Raw genomic sequence first — 21,618 nt, forward strand, 5'->3', positions numbered from 1 at the left:
CACACAGGGTATTTTATTAAGTCCAGCAGTTAAAAATGTACAAAGTTCCTTGTAATAATCCATTCATTCTGTTCTCGCCTGATTCTTGGAGTAAGCCTGCACAATTATTCAAATCCCAGCTTTTAGCTACAGCATACACCTCGCCATGGGGCTATGCCTCTGTAATCTTGCTTTGGTCTTGCATGTCAAATGGAATTAACTCCCATAAGAAATATATGCGAAGACAACCCAAAGTGTCTAATCCTACTGCTGTCTTAAATTTCTGAAACTCAGACCTGTCATCTTTTTCTATAGCTTTGTTGAAGTTCTCACTTATGCTTCAGTCCATCCAAAGATGAAGTTTAGGAAAATTTGCATTTTTATATATTTTTCAGTTGTGCACTCCTGTGGCCTTTTCATGTGTTCTCTTTGTAGAAGTATTTTTTTTTTTTCAAACTCAATTCCTATTTTATACTCAGTGGAACGCCTGATGGAGGTGGATTCAGTTGCTTTTAGCTGGCAGTATACAAGTTTAAACATACAGAGCATTACGCTAGTTGACGATGCTCGTGCCACATGGATGTGTGGAAATAATGATATCATTATGACTATACCTTAGCAGCTCAGCCTAGCTAATCACAAAACCTAATTCTGACTCGATTAAATCTCAAATAGCATTGCTTTCTTCATGAATAAAGTGCTTGCTGAAATTAGCTTTGCTTAGTGTAACTACACTGTTTGTGTGTTGTACTAGAAGTAGATTAGCTTTCAAAGCAGCCTTTCCAATGTGTCTGTCTTCTTCTGTTCTCTAGGGGGCATGCTTTCAAATTTCAACAAAAAATGCCTACATTATAAATAATGAAAGGGAGGAAAAAGCAAAGCATTATCAGAGAGAAACTTAATTTTCCACTTATTCAATCAAATATCAACCAGATCTGATTAGGGGTGGCCAATTTCAGATGAACCAGGCAAAATACATTTACATAGGGGGTCCAGTTTCAACATAATTTCAGTAAAAAGCAATTACAAAATTATAGTCAGATAGAAAGCTGGTTCTTCTAGGTGTCTTGGCTAAGTGAGGTTGGAAGGGTAAAACTGTAACTTATTGTAGTGGATATTTAATAAGTGGTAAGCCGCAGCACTCTCCACTTGAAAGTTAATTAAGGCCGTAGAATGACCATACTTGTACAGCAAATATGTTAATGGGTTAGCCATGGTAACTGTCACAACAAAGCCCAGCAAAAAATAATGGCTTTATGCATCATTTTTGCTGATCATTACATCTTTTTAAAAATGCTGTGGTCTTTTGTTTTGCTCTGTTTTGTTTGTAGAATTTTGGGAAATGGTGTAGTAGCATTTAATTTAGGAACTGCTTAATGTCATTATTAGGAACTGAGACTGGAATACTGAGGTGCAGAAAAAGGTTAAAATATTTGCTTATGTACTGGCACTAAATAAATGACAGTAAATAGTGCTCGTCAGCAAGACTTTAGTATTTTTAGGCAGGCTGTGTGGCTTTTAGAGAGTACGATTCAGCTCAAAAAGCTTGAGCTAATACTTTACATATAGTATCTAGTTTATGAATGTAATTGGTGCATTATTTTTGTTGCTGTTGAATAAATGAACTCGGTGGCAAACAGGCTATCAATTGACTGTTCTACTTTAAGTGGATTAAATCTTAAATTTTCTTCCAAGAAGTCTCCTCATTCAGATTATGGTCAATTCTGGTCTTCAGGGTTGATTTTGCGTGCTCGCTTCCCATGAATTTTGAACTTAGTTAGCAGTCCAAGTGAGGATGGGGCAGGGGAGCATTTTGGTTTTGGGTTTATTTTCTTTCTCCAGCTGTGTGGCCCATATTTCAAGAAGCTTGAAAGGCTTCATGTGGAAAATTAATAAAATATTTTCTGTGAGGCATTCACTGAAATACTTGGTACCTCTCTCTTTCTTGTCAGGACAATCCTCAGAATTTGTAAATTGATATACATCTGCCAAAATCAGATAGTGAGGGTCTTGCTTCCTTGCATCTACTAGTCTAAAAATTTTGGATGAAATTTAGGGTAACTACTGCAACATCATCTAGTCAAAAAAGGAAATTTTGAAAGGCATTTTTCAGTGTGTCTATCTTGTTATTCTTCCTTAATATATTCCTTGATTACTTGAACCATTATAGTGAGAAATCTGTTGAATTTTGCAGTACATTCTATTACTATAAGGCATTTATACATATTTACCCATAGAAATTAATTCTATGCTAAAACCTAGCATACATTTCTTTTGATACTGCTTTCACTGTTAATCAGCTGATACTTTGCTCATACTTCCAAGGAGGAATTAACACTTTCCCTTTTCCGTGGAATTCCTTTCCCTCAGGATAGATTCAGACGGTTGTCCCTAGCTCTAGTCAGGAAAATAATGTGGAAATTTATCAGGAGAACTGGTTGGATGATGATGAAAAACTTTCCATCAGAAAATTCTGTTTTGTTGAAATTGAACCTCTCCATAGAAACAGGTTGTATTTTAACAATATTTTTATTAAAAGGCAGCCATAATGTAAAAATAAAAGGATTTTTTAGAATGTCAATCTGTTGATTTTCTCTACTTTTGGAATATCTGAATGTTTTTTCCTAGCTTTAGATGCTCTCCCTGCAGCCATTACAGGCCCAACTGAGCAAGCAGCAAGGTTTGTCCCAAACTGCATATCTCTGGAAAGACTTGGGAAGAGCCTGTCAACTTTTACTTGTCTGCTGATCTCCTCACTGCTATGCTGTTGTTGGACACCTTGCCACAAAGTTAGAAGTAATGGGAGATGTCATTTTAAAACTTTGCTGCCATGGGCTGTGGTAAAGACACTGAGAACCTGTGCAGTCTGGGGACAGCCTAAGAAAAATGATACCTGGTGAACAGTTAACAGAATATAAAAACTACCTGTCAAACTTCAGTACATGGAGAAATGTGATCAGGTTGGCAAATGATGGCACCTGTAAGTGGATGGCCCATTAAGGATAACTAAGAAACTAATAGGAAAGAATCTTAAGGGAATATGTAATTATGAAGGATGAATTAAGTGGGAGAAGAAGTGTGTTTGGAGAGTAGAAATGATAGCAAGGCAGAAGGGGAAAAAAGCAGTGCATGTTTCAAGCAGCTGAAGAAAAACCAGAGCAAGAATGGTAGGTGGGGAGAAATGGGAATATTTCCAGGTTGTCATGTCAGTGCAAGTGAGTAAAATGGGGCTAGCTGTTACATTCCAATAAATGCAACCAGTGTCAGCTGTACTAAATTAATGAGTGATACTGTGTGAAATCAGAAGCTGGACTTGAAACAAAACTGCTTTTCTAGAAGCAGTTTTGAGTCACAGCACACACACAACTGTGCAGTGTATGGGATGAATGGAATGATGATAGACAATGAATTTGTGGGCAACAAAAAGCAGTAATAAAAATGTGAAAATCTTATTTGAAATGGGAGAGTAATGCCTTTTTGCAAAAGTTGTGGTGGTTTGGAGGTCCCTGATTGACAAAAGGGATCTGTTGCAGTGTATGAGGTAGCCCTTGCTGTTTGTCCAGCCTCTAGCTATCCACCCACTGGGGTGCTGAGCTCAGCATTGTGGGTCCCCCAAAACAATGCTGCTTTCTCTTAATATACAGCAGTTCTACCCCTGAAACTCAGGTAGGTGAATCGTCCCTGCAGCAAGGCTGAAAGGAGTTAGGCAGTTAGGAGTTGGCTGGGTACAGGTTGTATTTTGTTGTCCCAATCCTATTCCGTCTTGGGTAAATTTCGTGTTGTTCGAGCGTTCCCTGTTCTACACAACATTTCCAGATCGCAAGCAAATTGATCAACACCCCATGTGATAAGGGCTGTAGGAGACAGGAGCCTTGTTAGCCAAATCTAGGTGCCTGCAAAGAGCACAACTTTGTTTCTCCTCAGAGATTGCCCAGAAGCGCTGGAAAAAATTTCTCATTCTTTCCTTCCTTCCAAATTGCCCTTCTAATACAGTCGGTCCAGGCCTGTTATTGATCTTATTCAACAGTTAGCTGAAATCATGGGTACAGACCACAAAATGTTATGGGCTGCAATTTCATTACTGTGTCAATACTGCCTATCCCCTCGGATCACCTTCTTCTCTGATACTGTGTCTTGGTGAAGCTGAGGCATAAATGAAAAGCAGCTGACTTGAGATTAATGTGGTCAAAGCAGCTTTGATGCAGGATCATGGGCAGAAGTGTTTGATAAACTTGGAGGCACCATCTCAGCTAAAGACCTCTGCCCAGCGGGTTGCTGTGTTATTTTTTGCAGCTAGAATATCTGCTTCTCAGTTTAGCTTGCAAAACAATTACTCTGTTCCCTATCAAAAAATATTCTCAAATATGTGACTAAGCTAAGTGAGTATGTTTGCAGAAGGGGGGACAGAAAGCAGATTCTTTGCAGCCCTTAGTTTATATTGGGCATAAACATAGATAGGTGGATAAAATTAAAAATTATTTCAATCTTTGAAGTTCTTCCTTCTTTACCCTTTGAAAGTTTATGTCACGTACTTTATAAAGGCTCAGTGTTTGGACAAATTGCTCTCTCTGCACAGTATTGGGTAAGGATACCATATAGTTCCTCCCATGTGTGTCTCTCTTGTCTAACTGGAAGCTCTTTGGGGAAGGTGATGTCTCTTAGTACATGCTCCGAGACCAGCGTCCCACTTTTGCCTGAGATCTTGAGATGCTGGTGAAATGCGAATAACAATTGCAGCCACGCATGAGTGATTCAATTCTGATTTTTTAAAAAAGTGTTTCATTTTACTGTCTCATTCAAGAGCAAAAAAGCAAAAATAGGCCATTTTAAGGAAATTATGCATAATCATGGGCCTTGAACACCTCAGCACTGAGCCCATCACTGAAGGAGGTTTGAATATGCTCCGTGCTTTCTCAGGGGATGCTGCATGGACAGGAGCGACTGATACCTTGATCAAAGTTATGTTTTGGACTCAGATGACTTGGGGATTCTTCTGCAAGTTTAGTGTCGTAGAAATGTACAATGGGACTGTTTTGTTAACCCAAATACTTGTACATATAACTGTTGATTCAGTGATTCCACTTTATTTTAAGCTGGAAGATGTAAGGCCAGTGTGCCACACTGGAAAACTTTGAAGTATATCCAAGTGTTCCTGAACAATCATTTTAAAATAAACCATCGTCTTGTTTTCGAAGAATTCACACTGCAGGACCAGCTTCAGGCTGTTCTGAAGGACAGAATGCATCCTGAGTAACAGCTTGAATGAGAACTACAAAACAATTTCCCTAGGGCTAATAATTTAGACAATTGAATCTTATTCTCCGTAAATACATCAAATGTCCTAGAGAAGTGGTAATGCCTCTGTTGTCATCTTTTTGCTGGCTACATCCCTCTTGGTCCTTATAGAAAGAGCTCTGAAGAATGTGGCTGAGGAGTGGAAAGATGCAGAGAACTTGGGCAATAATATTTTTGTCATGAAAATATTTTGTGACAAGAAGTGGCTATCTCTGCAACTGCCATGCTGTTGTGCATTCAGTGCTTTCATCTCTGGCTGAATTTTTTTTAGATCAGTTTTTGTGTTGTTTTCTTGTGTGTTAAAACTTTTTCAGCAGTGTGAAGTCACCTAATTTTTCATACTTTTGCCACAGCTACCCCCCACCACTCTCCTGCACGTCAGCTCCAGAACTGCAGATTTATTCTGCCCATAATCAGTTTCTGAATCAGTTTGGGTGACCTTGGTTCCAGCTGCAATTTTGTGCTTCTGTGTCACTGCTTCACTTTTCTTTGTGTTTCCCTTCTCACCCTTTCTCTGCCTTGCCTAAGACTATAAGCCTTTCCATAGAATTTTTCCATACAGGATATAGCCTGGGGTATTGTTGTTTAATATTCTAATAAACGTGTGTGTAAGTGTTAAAGTGTGCGTGTGTGTGTCTACAGTACCAGAATTACCCTAAACTCTTTCTAGGAATGTGAGAAGTCAGTCCTTTGCTTGCAACTGCTTGCATTTAGAAAGTCTGCTTCTGCAATCCAGCATATTGTGCTGAGTTCTGGTCTTGATTAGAGAGCTCTGACCACGCACATTGGTTCCTCTGTGCCATCATTTTGCAAAAGCAGTGGCTGGATATGCTGTAGTGCAGAAAAATGATAGAAAGCAGCAAATGTGTTGTTTTAATCTGGGGGGGAGAAGGGCGGGGAGAAACCACCAAAACAAAACTGAAAAATCAACCTTTGTCCATATGCAGTTTTTATTCTTTCAGTGTTGCCTACTTGTTTTCTTTTTATTGAGCTTGTTTGTTAAAAAATGCCCTCACAAAATTTTGCTTTAATTCCAAGTTGACTCATTTAGCATGACTCTCTAAAGCTTGCCTTTTATCATGTACTGCTTTCTTGATTGTTTAAACTCTCAGTGCTCCAGTGTCTAAATGTATGGGCATGGTCTTAAGATGATGGTCTCACTTTCAAATGGGAGTATCAAAAACACTTAGCAATGCGCTTGCAAAGCTTGCAAAGTGATTTTAAATCCTCTGATAGAAGCTATCTATTATAATCGCGCCAAGTACTATTATTAACGTCTTCAGCCTCTCCATTCTGTTTTTTGCTCAAGCCATGCCCAAGAACAATTAGCTGTTTGTTTGACCCACATTATAACATCAGCTCTCCATTATGATAACAGTGGACTGACTAAGAACAGCACATAATCTTCAGATTTAATGGGGCAGAAGACTGAAAAGGGCCAAACCCATCTTGAGAAAATGCCCTGAACTCAGCAACTTTATGCAGAGGTGGATCTGGCTCAATGTGATTTCTGTAGCTGTATCTCATTGTTACATGAATATATCAGACTAATATCAATGACATTGTAGCAGGTTAGTCATAAATCGCTGTTGAAGACATCAAATACTGTAGGGAAACTCAGCATCACAATCTCTGTTGCCTTTAGGGGAGCCAAAATTATTTTATCCTGTCTGTTGGTATGCATGCAAATGAGAAATGAAGAATTTGAGGAAGAGGGAACATACATGCCCATACTTCTCACCTGCTATGCTGTTCATCATTAAAATCATGTATGCAGGGACTTCTGCTTTTATAAGGTCATTGGTAGCTGGCCAATGCCCAGCCAATGGCACATCAGTGGATAGGCACCATACCAAGGACATCCTAGTGCATTGTATAGACTAATTTTCTGAATAGAACTGTTGGTATGACGCACTGTAAATGGAATTGCCTCTTGTATAAATAGTGTTTGTAGAACATAACCTGCAAGTATATTGCATTCTGAGGACCCGTGGCTTAAAATGTATATATTGGCCCAATAAATGGCATTGTATTATCTATTTTATGCTTCTACTGAATGCAGAACACGTGCTGCTAAGAAACAAAAAGGACATGCATTTATTTTCAGGCATAGGACTTTGCAACCACTTGGGAAGAATATTTTTGATTGAGAACCAAAACATTCCATGATGCTTAACAAACCTGCAAATTGAAAAATCAACATCTGCCCTGTGTAGCAACATAGCAGGAGAAAGACCTATAACCTGAAAAATTCAAAATATTCCTTAAATTATATTTCTGTGCACTTTCAAAATTACTACTCTCTGAATCAAAAGTCTCAAGCTGTTTTTATCAGAGAGCATATGTTGTGTCGATAGACAATATCTCAGCCAGTAGTTGTACATGAAAAGCCCTGCTGCATAACATAATGGTCAATCCTTTGAACACGAAGCTGCATCTCAGTGAATGCTCCTATAACAATATTTTAAAATAAATTATATGCATCATTAAATCACTGAGGACGACTAACTCAATTGTACAAAACCCACAACTCCTGCAATCACAGTTACAGTTCTTATTTGAATGTTCTAGTTTTCACCTGGGCAGCCAATGGAAGCCAGCGAGGCACAGTCCGCATTCAAACAGATGAAGGCACTACTCTAAAAGAAACGGGAGAGAAACCTGTGATTATGTAGTTACCGTAATGCTGGCTGCTTGCTTAATGTCTGCGTGGGATTTTTTTTGCCATTTCCCTTATTTACATATCACAGACATGTCTTTATAAAGTTACTTTAAATAATTTATTAGATTGATCTTTTCAAAATTCTGCTCAGGCTAGGTGTCATTAGGAAAAGTTATTTAAACTTATTTAAAGGTTTGTGCCTGAGTAGGGCATTTACCTGCCTCACTGCTGATATTCTAAAAATACCTCCATGTCCATACTATTATCCATTCTTCACGTCCAATTGCTCTGTTATGGTAATAGTCAGAAGCACACCATGTAGTAATTACTTACAGCTGACTTAAGAAAAGAATATTCAACTCCCCCACTGTTCCACTAGAAGGTCTTTATGCACTATTAACTCATTCCTGTTTATTAATACTCTACTGGTAATTCTGGCTGCTGCTTTTTAGGTTTGTAATAGGAGGACTATTAAACAGCAATTATTGACCATATGGGTTAGTGAATATTTGTGGTTGTTGGGTGGTTGTTTTGTTGGTTTGTTTTTTGTTTTTTTTTTATCTTTTTAAGTTGTTTTTAAGGAGCCACATCACAATATAGTGGTGCAACTTTGCATCTGCCTGAGATTAACAGTTTTGGCAGCGTTCCCCACCTAGAAAATGCAAATTCCATATTTCAGAAATATCAGCTGAAGCTGTGAAAATACAGAACAATTTAAAAAACATTAAAACACTGTGCCAGACAAAGTGAAAATCTTTGTCTTCCTTTCTTTGCTTTTCCCCGGCACTGTATGATTTGATCTTCTTTCTTGTCTCTCTGTCTTTTTTTGGTTTCTCTTTCTTTGATATTTTTGCAATTTTTAGGTCTTGTCCTAGAATTTGAAATGATCAAGTTTAAATTTCAAACTAATGAAACTTCTTCTAGAAAAGTGTGAATTATTGTGCTTTTAAAAGTTAGAAATCTGCCTTCCTCAGTAAACTTGCCCAGTGAGAAGATTTAGGAGAGACAAAATTACAGCAATTATCTCTCAAATAGCTGGGCTGAAAAAAAGGGGTGTCTTCTCCCCTTTCAACTTCTGCTTCTCTCCCCCCCGCCCTTTTTAAAAATCTACTTAAAATCTAACTGCAGTTCCTGCTTTTGCCAGCAGCAATAGCTGTAACTCGTGCAGGTCTGTAACAATGATTCCTTTTCCCTCTGCTCTGCACTGGGAAGGCTAAACTGCAGGCCACACCAGCTTGTAGTTTTGGCATCCACTTTTATTATGGTGAGAAAATGAACCTACTGAAAGATGGGAGGGGGAAAAAAGGCTGCTCTAAAGAGAGTGAGGTGGCAGGAAGAGAAAACACTTCAGTAGGGTAAGATGGAGCAAAAATGAGGAAGTGTAAACAGAAGCATGGAATGTGGTATAGGAGAAACAGCGTGAATTCTAGAAAAAAGCCAGTGCATCCTGGCTGTGGAGGGCAGAACATGAGACTGCCATTCTTGGTCCCATTATTTCTTTTCTCCTTGTGCCTTATGAGACAGTTTATTTGGCGTGAAAAAACGTGGCTTTGGGAGCGTTGATGGTGAATTCTGCAGGACAAAAAATTCTATTCTGAACAAAAATGATTTGGTAAATGCGTTGATTTTCAATACAAAAGCACTGTGCTACAAGCAAATATTTTGCAAAATATGTTCTCATTTCTAAATTCTATTTGGGATTGTCTCTAATGCTATTCAAAGCCAACCTTTCAAAATCAATTACTTGTATTTGCCACTGATTCTGCTTTTTTCCTAGAATTTTCTTAATCCTTTAATACTATTCTTACACTTTCTTAGGTCTCCTACTTGTGTGTGTTTGACTTGGATTATGAGTCTTAGCTGTATCAGTGTGGTCTTCTGAACTGATGACCAGTAATAACTCCATTTAGACATAACTGTGGGCACAGTTGTTTCTGATGATCATTGTATCATTCAAAATTTCTGCAATACTAAAATAACTAATGTCAAAATTAATTTGGATTTTGAAACCTGCTGCTTTATTGCTAAGAAAATGCTCTGTTGTTGTTTCTTCTTATTTTTCTTCCTTTTTTTTTTTCTTAAGTTGAAATGCTTTCTTGGACTTAAGAAAACAAATTAGAAAAGAAGGTTACGTATGATCTTATCACTGAAGTAGTTTCTAGCTTAGTTCAAATATTAATGTTGCATTCTCATTATTTACTGCTTGACCTGTCAAGATACATGAGTCTTCAGTGCAGTCACATATATACCAGGCTTATGCAGGTATGAAAATGTGCTAATGCCATACCAGAAATAATTACATAACAATAACAGCTAAAAAATCTGGCCAGCCTATGGGCTCTTAAAAGAAAAATAAACGTTCTATTCTGTTTACACATATCATACCAGAATGGCAAACTGTCATTCATTCTAAAAATAAACATCACGTCTTGCAGTCTTGTTCTATATCGCTGCTTGAGTTTTCATTATGAAATTTGTGTGTGGAGTATTAGACGTTCTCTCCTTCAACAATTATTGCTTGGAAGTTGTCTATCTTTTCATAAAACCTGGTGCACTTCAATGTCATGGCGTTTAGGTCCTGAATGTTGCAGAGACCTTTTATCCTCAGGTGGCAAAGCTAAGAGAGGAAGAACTGAAGGGATGTGGCCTTGGTAGAGAAGCATGGGACTGGTGTAAGGTGGGAGGTCCTTGCTCATGGACTATACACCTACCTTGCCTGAAAGAGCTGCACAACACTGGTAGGAATCTTTCGAGTGACGTTAGACAGGAGGCTGAAGGTATAAAAAGGTGACATTGATTTTACTGCTTAGAAATAAGGGGTAGTTAATTTTCTTTATGTGCCTGGCATCTTTGCGATGCTGCTGGATTTTTTTTCATCTATAGATTGTTATTTAAAATCACTGTTCAGGTGGATAGGCGTCATTTCAACTTGGAAATAAAAGAATAATTCTGAATCCTGAGTAAGATGGCCCTTGATGCACTGCAGGGCTGCAGTGGGTCTCCAAGTATGGGCCACATGCAAAATTTACATTAGATAGATGTCAGAGCCATCAGGAGGCTGCCACGGCTGCTGGGCTTGACAACTTAGCACTGAATATCAGAGATTTGTGAGGAAGGGCCTTACATCTGAACCCCAGAAAGAGCTGAGTTTGCATCAGTTAAATGCCTTGATTCTCTCATCCCTAATTTAAACCTGCCCTGAAATAGTCAATTATATTCTAGTAAGAGAATGTTCAGAAATTATATTTTTACAAGATAAAATGAGAGGTTAAAACTGACTATGTTGCTGGTATGTGGCTTAGTCAATCTGGTAAATTAGTAAAGCATGATATTCTTGGAGAAAGTGGAGTGTAGGAGCAATCCCTGAACATGCTTAAAGAAAAATGTTGTGTGAGTGATTCAGCTCTTCTCACTGTTGCAGGGAGGAGATTAGAGGTGCACTACTTTGTCAGTTCATCTCCTTAACTCATAATATATTATTTATTACAAGGATTTGGTTCCTTAAGCCTGTCTTCTTTCTTTCTTTTAAGATATCACTGACTATTTGATCTTGAGGGCTTATTTTTTATTATGATTATTATGTACAGGTATGTAGGGAGGGAAGGATTTTGGGTTACAGCAAAACCTAAGCTTTTAAACATATGGACTGTCAGTGTTTTCATCTTGTTTTGGCACTTTTTACACTTCATGCTGGTGGTGTGATTGTGGTTGGTTCAAGTACATCTGGGGTCCCCCGTTGCTTCGCTTTTCAGGGCCTTTCTGACTCTGTTATAATTTGTTTCTCCCATTACTAGTATAACCAAGCACGAGCACTCAGTGTGCGATGTAAACTGATATGCCATCTGTATGTTAAATTATTATGTCTTACCTTAAAAACCCAGTGTTAGCCAGGCTTGTTGTGCTGCACATCCACCCTCCGGTGGCCCCCGTGCTGCCCTGCCTGTCTCTCTCACACATATGTGTACACACACACCTCTGGGATACAGCTTTTTTCTTGATGTTACCATGCAGCCCCAGTGAAGGTTGTGAAGGTGCTGGGTTTGTGTTTGCACACCTGTGAGCACGTGGATGCTGTATCTCAGACCACAAGTGGCTCCTTGTTTTGTGCCTGAAGTAGGCTGCATGAACAAGGAACAAGAGATGAAAATGGACCAAACAGCTATAGAATATTTTCAACCTTTTTTTTTTAGGTTAAAAAAAATAACTTAAAAAATCATGGGGTGTTTCATGTTCTGATTGAGCTCTCACATCAGGAGTGTGTCTGAGGAAGCAGAAGCAACAGAGCACATTTTCCACAGAAGTACATGTGAGAGGAAACCCCAGTGGCTGGGGCAGGATGGGAGAATTTGCTAGAACTGCTGCTGCAGAGCAGCAGACTGTGTTGCTGGAGGTGTGATTGCAGGTGTTACATCAGCTACTTAAATTGCAGATGCTCAATGACTTTTAATGCAGTAGCATACTTATAGGAACGAGGATAATATCAGACTTATTGGATAAATCGACAATTTCATTTTATGTGGATAAAGATGTTGGGAAAGGAAGAAGCCTGTTAAGATGCTGGTTTTCCCATCCCACATCTAATATCCAAATAACATTTTACAGAAAGTGGTAACTCCTAGTGACATACAGCAGAGGATAGCCACTGTTGAGTCAGTTGGTCTTCTCTACCAATTTTTTCCGGGGGGCAGTGCTGCTTTGCTCTCTTGCCATCTGAAGGAAAAGCAGAGGAGACAAGTCACTTCAAACTGGGACATATGGTGGTTCTACTGTGACACTCATGGAGCCCGTTAGCTAAACTGCTTTAGACACCTTGAATTCATTTGACAGGATTTGAATGGTAACACATGTTTTGTTAAAAGAAAAAAAGAGATCTTATCACAAATCAGCCCCTTTTGTATTAAAAAAAAAAAGTAAAATTTGTGATAAGACCTGTTTTTAAAGAAAACACAACCAACCCAACCCCCAAAACTTACTAACCGGTAAACTAATGAAAACATTAACCTTATTCAAGTTAGCCAAAGTATCTTAACAGAGGGCCAGGTGTGTTCTTGACATTGCTGGTGTTATAGGGTAGATTCTTCCATTTGTCAAATATTTAGAAGAAGCCTTTCATTTAAAAGGAAAGGAAGTTTTGTAAAAAAAAAAAGAAAAAGACTTGTAAGGGCTAAAATAAAAAATAAAATAATTAGACAAGAATAAACTTGCTGTGTGGTTGGAAATCCGAGAACAAAACTGCCATGACTTTTTTCAGTTCCCAGAAAGGTAATTTGAGTATGTTTGATTAAAAGAATTGGACTGTCTCATCACCTGAGCCAGATAAAAAAAGTATAAAAAGATATAAAAAGAATATTAAATGAAGATGTAGCAACATGACATATCCCCATTTTTTTCTCTCTTTGCCCCTCTCTCACCAGACTGTTGATGAGAACAGAAGAAGGAACAGATGGTGGCACCATCCTGTCTCAGCACCAAACACTGCCCTGGAGTTGTACGTGGTGCAAAAAGCATCCCCGTGTGGAGAAGCAGATAGCGCTCCGGCAAAGTGTAAGTGTCAGCTCTGTTACATTCCTTTACAAAGACACCCCACAACAACAACAAACCCCACTATGTCTGTCTTCATTGGTGTTTTCAGGAAATTCCTTCCTAAATGTTCTTTTGATATGAGAGAGGAATACCTGCTTTATAACACGCAATGGTCATTCAAGATCTACACTTCCTTCCCTGTCTGCTGTTCCAACCTTTTGTCCTTCCTTGTGCCGACTGAAACATTTTGGGTTCATTTTTTCCTAAGTTTTGGTAAATCTCTCATAATAGATTTTGGGTTTTGCAGCTTAATGATATCGAATCCTTCCTAAGATTTATTGTCAGTTTCACTTGACCCGGGAGTCAGAACTTAAAATGTTTGATGGAATTTGTTGCAGATTCAGGGAATGTTGTGAAAGTTTGCTATTTTTGGTTTCTGTTTTGCTGTATCTAGAAACTGTGGATTTAAAAAAAAGAAATGATAAATAATGTTTTCTTGGGTGTTCAAAATATGATGAGTGTGTGTGTTTCGTGAACTTTGGTTTCTGGACAACCTGATTTGTATTGTCCCTGAGAAAATGATGCAAAGACATCCAAGGTTTTCAGCTTTTAGAATTTTGTAATTCCTTAAAAAAACCCCCTGCCACAGTGGGAATTTAAGCCTCCTGGTAATCAGTTTGTTTTTCATAGTATCTTTCCTAGACACTGCTGAAGGGTTCATAGACCCTTCCAGCCTTTCTGGAAACACTGCTCTGTACAATGTATGTGGCTGCAAAGAGGGCAATCACTGTATTGGAGCTGGTGTGACCCAAATGTTCGTAGGAGATAGGACTGGTGCTGGCCCAGGTCCTTTATGTAAGATGCAGACTGGGTTGTTGGGTTCCTTCTGCCAGCTCCTGGTGCACACAGCAAAATACTTTGGCTTTCCTACCACTCTAGCTAACTGGAAGAGGCAGCCCCATAGCAGTGAGTGGAAGAGATGAAGTCTAGCAAATGGTATTTCATCCAAATGGGGCCAAAAAGAAATTAAGTTTAGCAAGGAAAACAAGTTTCATCAGTTAAGGCAATAAAACACAGTCCCGGAGCAAGTCAATAATGCTCAATTGACAGCCAGTCAATATTTGTACTGGATTAACTTTTCAAGGAATGTGGAGATTTCGGGGGGTTTTATGTAAACACTGTAAATAGGTTGGGACACTAAAGTACGTTTACAAATACCGCATGTCAGATTAGATTAGTATCACTTCAGGGAGCAGGATTTTTCCTACCATGAAAGAGACGTTTACGTCTTGTGAAATGAACACAGATATAAATTTTTTGTTCATCAAATGTATTCAAAAATGTAGCTGGGCAGATCTCATGCCAATGGTGCACAGAACGCTTCGAAGGACAACTTCTGTCTGAGGAGAGATTCACTCATCTTCTATATGTGCTGCTCCCGAGCTCTGCCGGGTAGATCTGTAGGTTGGATGGCACCGTGGCTGCAGCTTGATTAACATGAATGCTGCAGGAATTGATTTAAATTTTCAGGTTAACGTAATGGGAAAAGCTATTAAGAAATATGCTCAGTGTTTGTAGTACTTGCTTCTTGCTGAAGGATCAGGCAATATGCATAGAGAGAACTGAAATGAGACCAAAATGTGCTAGTTTCTAACATTGTAACTCTAGGCTCTGTCCAGTTGTTTACAAGTCTTGCAGCTTTTCAGTGGCATGCCTAGCACCACTTCTAACCAATAAAGAATTCCCTTACTGTTTCCAAAACTGGAGTAAAGTGGACAAACATTTCAAGAGGGAAGGACAGTCATTTGAAGTGGCTTTTTTTTTTTTTTCATTACTTTGTTCCCAGTTTTCCTGACTCGCTCCCTTATTATAAGGGGCTTGAATAATTTCAAGATTTTTCATTTCAAGACAATTTCCCAGTTTTCTAGAAGTAGCAGAGGGTGGTTTGGCCCATCCTGCCTATCCCCAGGCCTGGAAACAAGGACAGGCAGAAGCTGGCACTGCCCAGACGGGCAAAATAGCCCAAGCATATCTGATTTCATGCCTAGCACGAGTGAAACCCACACAGGCAACACATCACTAAGGACCTCCTTGCTGCAAGGTAGATAACTGTGTGTTATTGTATTTCTCCTGCTCTTTCTTCTTTTTTTTTTCTTACAAAAGGTAATTAGGCCATAAACAGAGGTCTTGACAACTAATTTTATCTGCAGCAAAATTAATATCATAAGCAACAGATAATTTTAGCTGAGCAAAATTACAAAATATATATTTTTATGACATTTCAAAAACAAAAAATGTAATTTTTTTCCTTCTGAACTTCTCATACCTAGCTATTTTGATACGTGTGGAGATGCTCACTCATTTAGTGAACAAATGTTCTACTTCTGTGTACTTCCTGCCTCAACAGCAGGCCTCGCTGGTCTCAGCCTGCGGTACAAAGTTGCTTTTCATTTCCTCTCTCTTGTTCTCTGGTTCCTTTCAAAGAAGAAACGATCTGAGGGAAAAGACATTGCTTTTCTTACCCCTAAATTTTCATTGACGTTAATAGGAGTCAGGTGGCCAAATCCCTGCACACAGCTTTGAAAATTTAAGGTTTAACTTTTTTTTTTTTTTTTTCCTGGGCAGATTCTTACATTGCTGGAGTTGTGAATCCTCTGAAAAGATACTAAATATGCAACCATACCATGTAGGCAGTGCCTAGAGAATCTATCTACAAAATTATCATCTACCTTCTAAATCTATAACCCTAAAATATTGATTGGTTAAAGGGTAGTGGATAAAGATTAAGACAGCGCAGCAGCAGATTACCCTAATCAAATAAAAAGACTATTAACAGAGCTGCTCACAGGCCTGAAGAAGCTGGTTTGAAATACAGATGTCTTAACTGAAGTGCTGTCTCATTTTTTGAATGCATTTTTGAATGCATTTAAATAAATTACCAAATAGAAAGAAAGCAGAGAAAAACCTCACGCATTTCAGACAGTAAAATTCCATTTGTAATAAAATTATTTTACGTATTTCAGTAAATAGTTGGAACTCTTAAAGACCTTTTCATTGGATAGTGAGAAGTCGAGCACTGGATTCTCAGCTTAGAGAGCTCCAGAGGCACATGTCTGATTTTAAATCTGTGACTCTGTATGCATGCATCATTGTCAGGGTGTGTGTTGGAAAAGACAGGAATGGGATAGCTGCTTGAAAGCAAAGCATGATACCAGAGCTAGTAGTTCAGCTTAAAGAGAACTAATTTTCAGTCTATGTGTTATTGTTTGGGAATAGCGTTTCTAGAGGACGGATTTTAGATGGCAAAATTTAAGGCACTCTTTACCAAAACCTGTGTCTTACTGGTTGGTTGGGGCCAAAGTGGTTTAGGTTATAGGGTGCAGGGCCCTGTGCTGGTGAGTGTCGCGCGTGCAGCGTTCCCCGTCTTCTCAAACCCAGCGTCGTGGATCACATCCCCAGACCCTGAGTTTGATTTGGAGCCCTAGGATCCATTAGAAATTCGTCTGTCCTTAAAACCAGGACAGGTTCAACTGGTTTTGAATTTGTCACAAACATTTTACTTAGTATTGAAGGCCATATGCTTATTAACGTTCAGTAGGAGTTAGCTACTGGGAATACTACTTGGAAAAGAGCGACATTTGTCACTAGTGCTTTTAATGCATAGTGGGAATTTTTATCCAGCCAAAGGCTGAGTTGTGGTTTATCCTCTTGAAAGAATTTCCCATTGAGTGACGGCTAAGCACGGATTGAGCTAATAACCTGTGCCCTAGGTTATTGAAGTCATGGAGACAGAAGGAGAAAATAGGGTGGGTAATGTATTAATTTTCATCAGTTATGGACAATACTGTTAAATTACTGACTCTTGTTGAAATGATGTGTCGCGGATTAGTAATGCCATTTCAACTTCCCAAACTTTCCTACCTAAAAATTTTGATTTAAAACCAAAAGATATAAGAATGTGTGAAAAAGGTTTTGGTGATATAACTAATTGGTATGGAGGTCTTTTGTTTTTGTTTTAAATTGCACCTAATTTTAAGTCACAGTGTAAATGAGGTTTTAAAAGTTTTTAACAGTGATGTAGATAAATTTGGAATTAAAATTGAGATCTGAAATGTTGTGTTGCTCCACTTTTAAAAATAAGTTCCCTTCTCATTTGCAATTAAAATGTCTAGAATTTGCATAAAATGTGTGAAATTAGAGATAATTGAAATACAGTAGCTATAAATATGTCTGCTCCATTTGAAAAATAAATAAAATGTCCACTAAAAGGGTGTGAAAGCCATACCCCCTTCTCTTGTTTCTCACATTTGGATCTCTGGCATTTTTCACACTTGTATAGCTAATTTTTATTGCAAAACAATATGTTACATTTGTAGCAGTTGTGGGAATGCAGAATAGCCCCTGGCAGCTCTGTAAAAAATGGAATGTTAGGAACACATTTAGGAGAATACAGCTTTCAATTTCATCCACAGCATTGATGTCGTGGAATCATATTAAGTGTGATCTAACAATAACAACAAAAAAAAAAAGCAAAGCAAGTGTTGTGGAAAATACTTTAAATAAGCGATTATTTAAAGTATATTCATTCTATCCTGTTTCTTGTGTTTTCATAACATAAAAAGTTGTCGTGATATAGTGTGTTTTCAGGGAGCGGGGTGAGATTCAAACCCCAGGTTAGTGGTGTTGGTACGTGTCTCGAGTGCCGCTGCTCGATCCACCGCTGTGTGTTTCTGCGTGAGCATGAATAAGCGTGGCCCTGTTGGACCATGCTGCAGCACAGCAGTGTGGGGGTCTGGGAGAGGACCCTGGGAGGAGCATTTCCTGCTCCTGTGCTCAAGAAGGATCGCCACTCTTGTTCTTGGTGTGCAGGGAAGGTTGAACTTGCTTTCCCATGCAGAAAGCCAGCACTACTTGGCACTTTTGTTGGTGTCTACTTCTGAATAGGTGGTAAAAGTTACCGTCCGGCAGCCAGCAGGCAGTGCTAGAGGTGATGCCTTCTTTCCAGTGCGGTGCCATCCCCTTCACCTACTCTGATCTCTGCTGGCCCAGTGTGTTAGCATTCAGCTCTGTTGCCAGATTCTTGTTTTTTTGGCTGCAGAGCTAAATGCTACTGCTGTGCAACCAAGTTGGCACAAGGAACTGTATCTTTCACGGATAATAGAACTGGAAAGACGGACCTCTACCATATTGTCAAATTATACCTTATTAGTGTGTGCTCTCATGAATGTCTGCCACTAGAGTTGAAGAGTATCGCACATACAAATTGTAAAGACATTTCTCTAACTCCAATCTTGGAACTCAGAAAAATATTATTCATATAATACCACATGCATCTTTTTTAGTGAAATTGCACTGCAATGTCCTGTCATTTTCGATGCTGTGCAGTGTTTCTGTTACTGGGGAACACCAATCAACTTCAAAAGAGGTGCTTTGGTGTAGAAATGGGCAGCTATTCAACTACTCTGCATCCAACACAAATACCCACTGCAATTTCATGTAATTCACACAAAACTGAATTGGAAGGCCTAGGTGAAGGTTACTGCACCGATCCGTCAGTGCTCCCCGTCCTGTAATATTATTTCTGGAAACCCTGGTTTCTGGAGGTGTTCCTTGCAGAGGGAGTTATGCCAAAACAAAAGTGTTTACATGCAGGTAACATAAATTCAGAGGGTTATTTTAGCATCAATGGCTCCTCCAGTAGTTCCTCCCTGTTCTTTGTTGCAGTGAATGTCACAAGAAATTTTGTGGTACCCTAGCTTGGGAATTTGTTTCTTTACCCATCTCTCCCCCGCCCCCTGGTTGTATTTATTAGTAAATCTCCATACTATGTTCCTGGTAGAGGTATGGGTATGTACTGGACTCAGGTACCTCACTACAAATCTTACAGGATTCCTGATTTGGGGGTAAGAATTATGAGGAGGAGACAGATTTCCAGGATGTATTTGAGGAGTGCTGAAATGTTAATGCATTAAGACTGAAACTGTGGGATTTAAATCACTACATTGAGTAGCATATAGTACAGAGAGATTGATCCCAGAAAAGTACCAGAGAGGTTGTGTCTCATACAGGCCTAACCACTATGGAGTCATTCTTCAGAGACAGACCAAGCGTCAGAAGAACCACAGCCTTACCTGCAAGGTGCCTTTTCATACGTGCTTTTTTCTCTCCTTTTAAGTTGTCCTCAAGGAAAAATAAGAGCAAAAAGTCTCCGTGCTCCTCACTGCACATCTACAGCACTTCATAAATAATAGTAGCTGTTTTAAAAGCAGGGGACAGGCAGAGGGTTACAATGGATGAAAGCTAGTTAGTGAGTTAGCTAGATAAATGCTTAAAAGAACAGCAGCAAAGATAATCCTGCATTTATTTCTGGGGGTTTCACTAGGTGACCCTTTTCTGTCTTTCCCGATCTGTGTTTCTTGAGACAAGTAAGGGCTGTGCAGAAACCTGAAAAACAAAGCTGCAAATTTGGGGTATCCCTGTGATTTGTGGTTGTCTCTCCTTTGTCTTATCACTTTAATTTCTGAGCATCTGCCAAATTTTATGTCCAGTGTGGAGTGGCATTGTGAGTGATCTGTTGCAGAGACTCTCCTCAATACAGACAGAGACCAGTTTGCTCTAAACTCACTGAGTGACATGTGCAAAATTGATCATTTCAAGAGCCTTTTGTATAACACAAAACTTCAAGCAGAGAACCCAAGGCATTTCCTTTCATCAACCTGGTTCTAATTTGATCAAAGCACTAAAAAATTCAACCCGCCTTATTTCCTGTCCAGTTCTTTTACACTTTACAGCACATTATATATCAATCTCATATCCCTGAATTTTAAGAAGCAACCAGTTATATAATTGGATCAACAGTTGCCAATCACTCTAGCACAGCACTGCATTATTACTAAGCTGACTATAATTTTGAAGCTCTTTTTTATTATGCGTATGACTATATTATCCCTGTATACATATTAGGACAGCTGAATGAGCCCCTTAAGGAAAATAAGGGTTCAAATAACATTGACAGGGTAGATAGACTAACAGAATTGAGGATTCACCCTGTTACAACCATATTGCCTCATGGCACAATTTCAGGAGAAAGGAAAAGAACAGTAGCCGTGTGCTTTCTATTAATCCTACCTGCAAATCAGAATTTTGCAATAATGGTGAAGTTGACCATCTTTGTATGCTTAAGCAAATTAAAAATCAAATGTGTTTTCTGGTCTCAAATACCCTGGGTCACATAAGAATTTTGCATTATGTAGATCTTTAAATCCATTCCTTCACTCTCAAAACTCCCTCTCCGTAGACACATGGACACACAAAAGTTCAAAATAAAGCCATTCTGGCTACTGCACATGCAACATACCTTCCCAGTTCATTGTGCAATTGTCATTTGCATGTGACAAAAGCAAGCACTATTTTATTTCAGTAATTTACACAATTATGTAAGATTATTAATAATGTTAAGTAAATAATATGTTTCCTCCCCAAAGCCTGAGATGCTAGTGTTCTTTGAAAGACCTTGAATCTTGTCTCAGTAGTATCTCCATAAATAAAACTGAATGACAGCCTTTTAGAAAACTCCATGGTTTATACCATTAATTCACAGATAAGCATTGTTAGTCAAATCAACATTTAATTCCCAATAGCCTGAATATTTCAATAGGTTGTAGCAAACAAATAAATAGAATATACACAATGGCAAACAAATTATGGAAAATATTCCATAGAGTTGACATACGAACTCATAACCTCTTAGGTAAAGGTGAATGACTATTAATGTAATTTCATTATTATAAGGACCTCCCTCCTTTTTTTTGTTCCTGTGCAATTCATTGGTATGCATTAGCTTGAAAGAATTAAACCTGTAAATCATAGCTTAGGCAATAATGATAATATAAAGAAAGCGATATGATTTCTTCTGGTTTTACCACTCCAAACTCAGACATTTACTGGTTCATACCTGTTTCTGATTTGGCTTTTTGTCTCTTTCTATGTATACACACACAGACATGCATATTTGTATATATTTTTATATATATATATATATATACACACACTTTATATGAACATCTACACATGTATGTTTATAGTGCAGACATTTTTAAAAAGTGCATTCACTTCATATATTTTACATATTTGTAGGCACAGACACAGACAAAAGCAAA

At 38.6% G+C, this 21,618-nt stretch overlaps 1 long non-coding RNA gene across 1 annotated transcript in view; it reads left to right on the plus strand.

The window, feature by feature from the left end:
- The window catches only part of LOC106902727, a 367,986-nt gene that overhangs the window by 213,472 nt on the left and 132,896 nt on the right, over positions 1-21,618 (plus strand). The window contains exon 3 of the long non-coding RNA XR_001414569.1: positions 13,351-13,480. This is a non-coding gene — a long non-coding RNA (uncharacterized LOC106902727). The remainder of the gene's footprint in view (positions 1-13,350; positions 13,481-21,618) is intronic.

The sequence above is a fragment of the Calidris pugnax genome, unplaced genomic scaffold (genome assembly GCF_001431845.1).
Source record: "Calidris pugnax isolate Ruff unplaced genomic scaffold, ASM143184v1 scaffold31, whole genome shotgun sequence".
NCBI classification, from domain to species: Eukaryota; Metazoa; Chordata; class Aves; order Charadriiformes; family Scolopacidae; genus Calidris; species Calidris pugnax.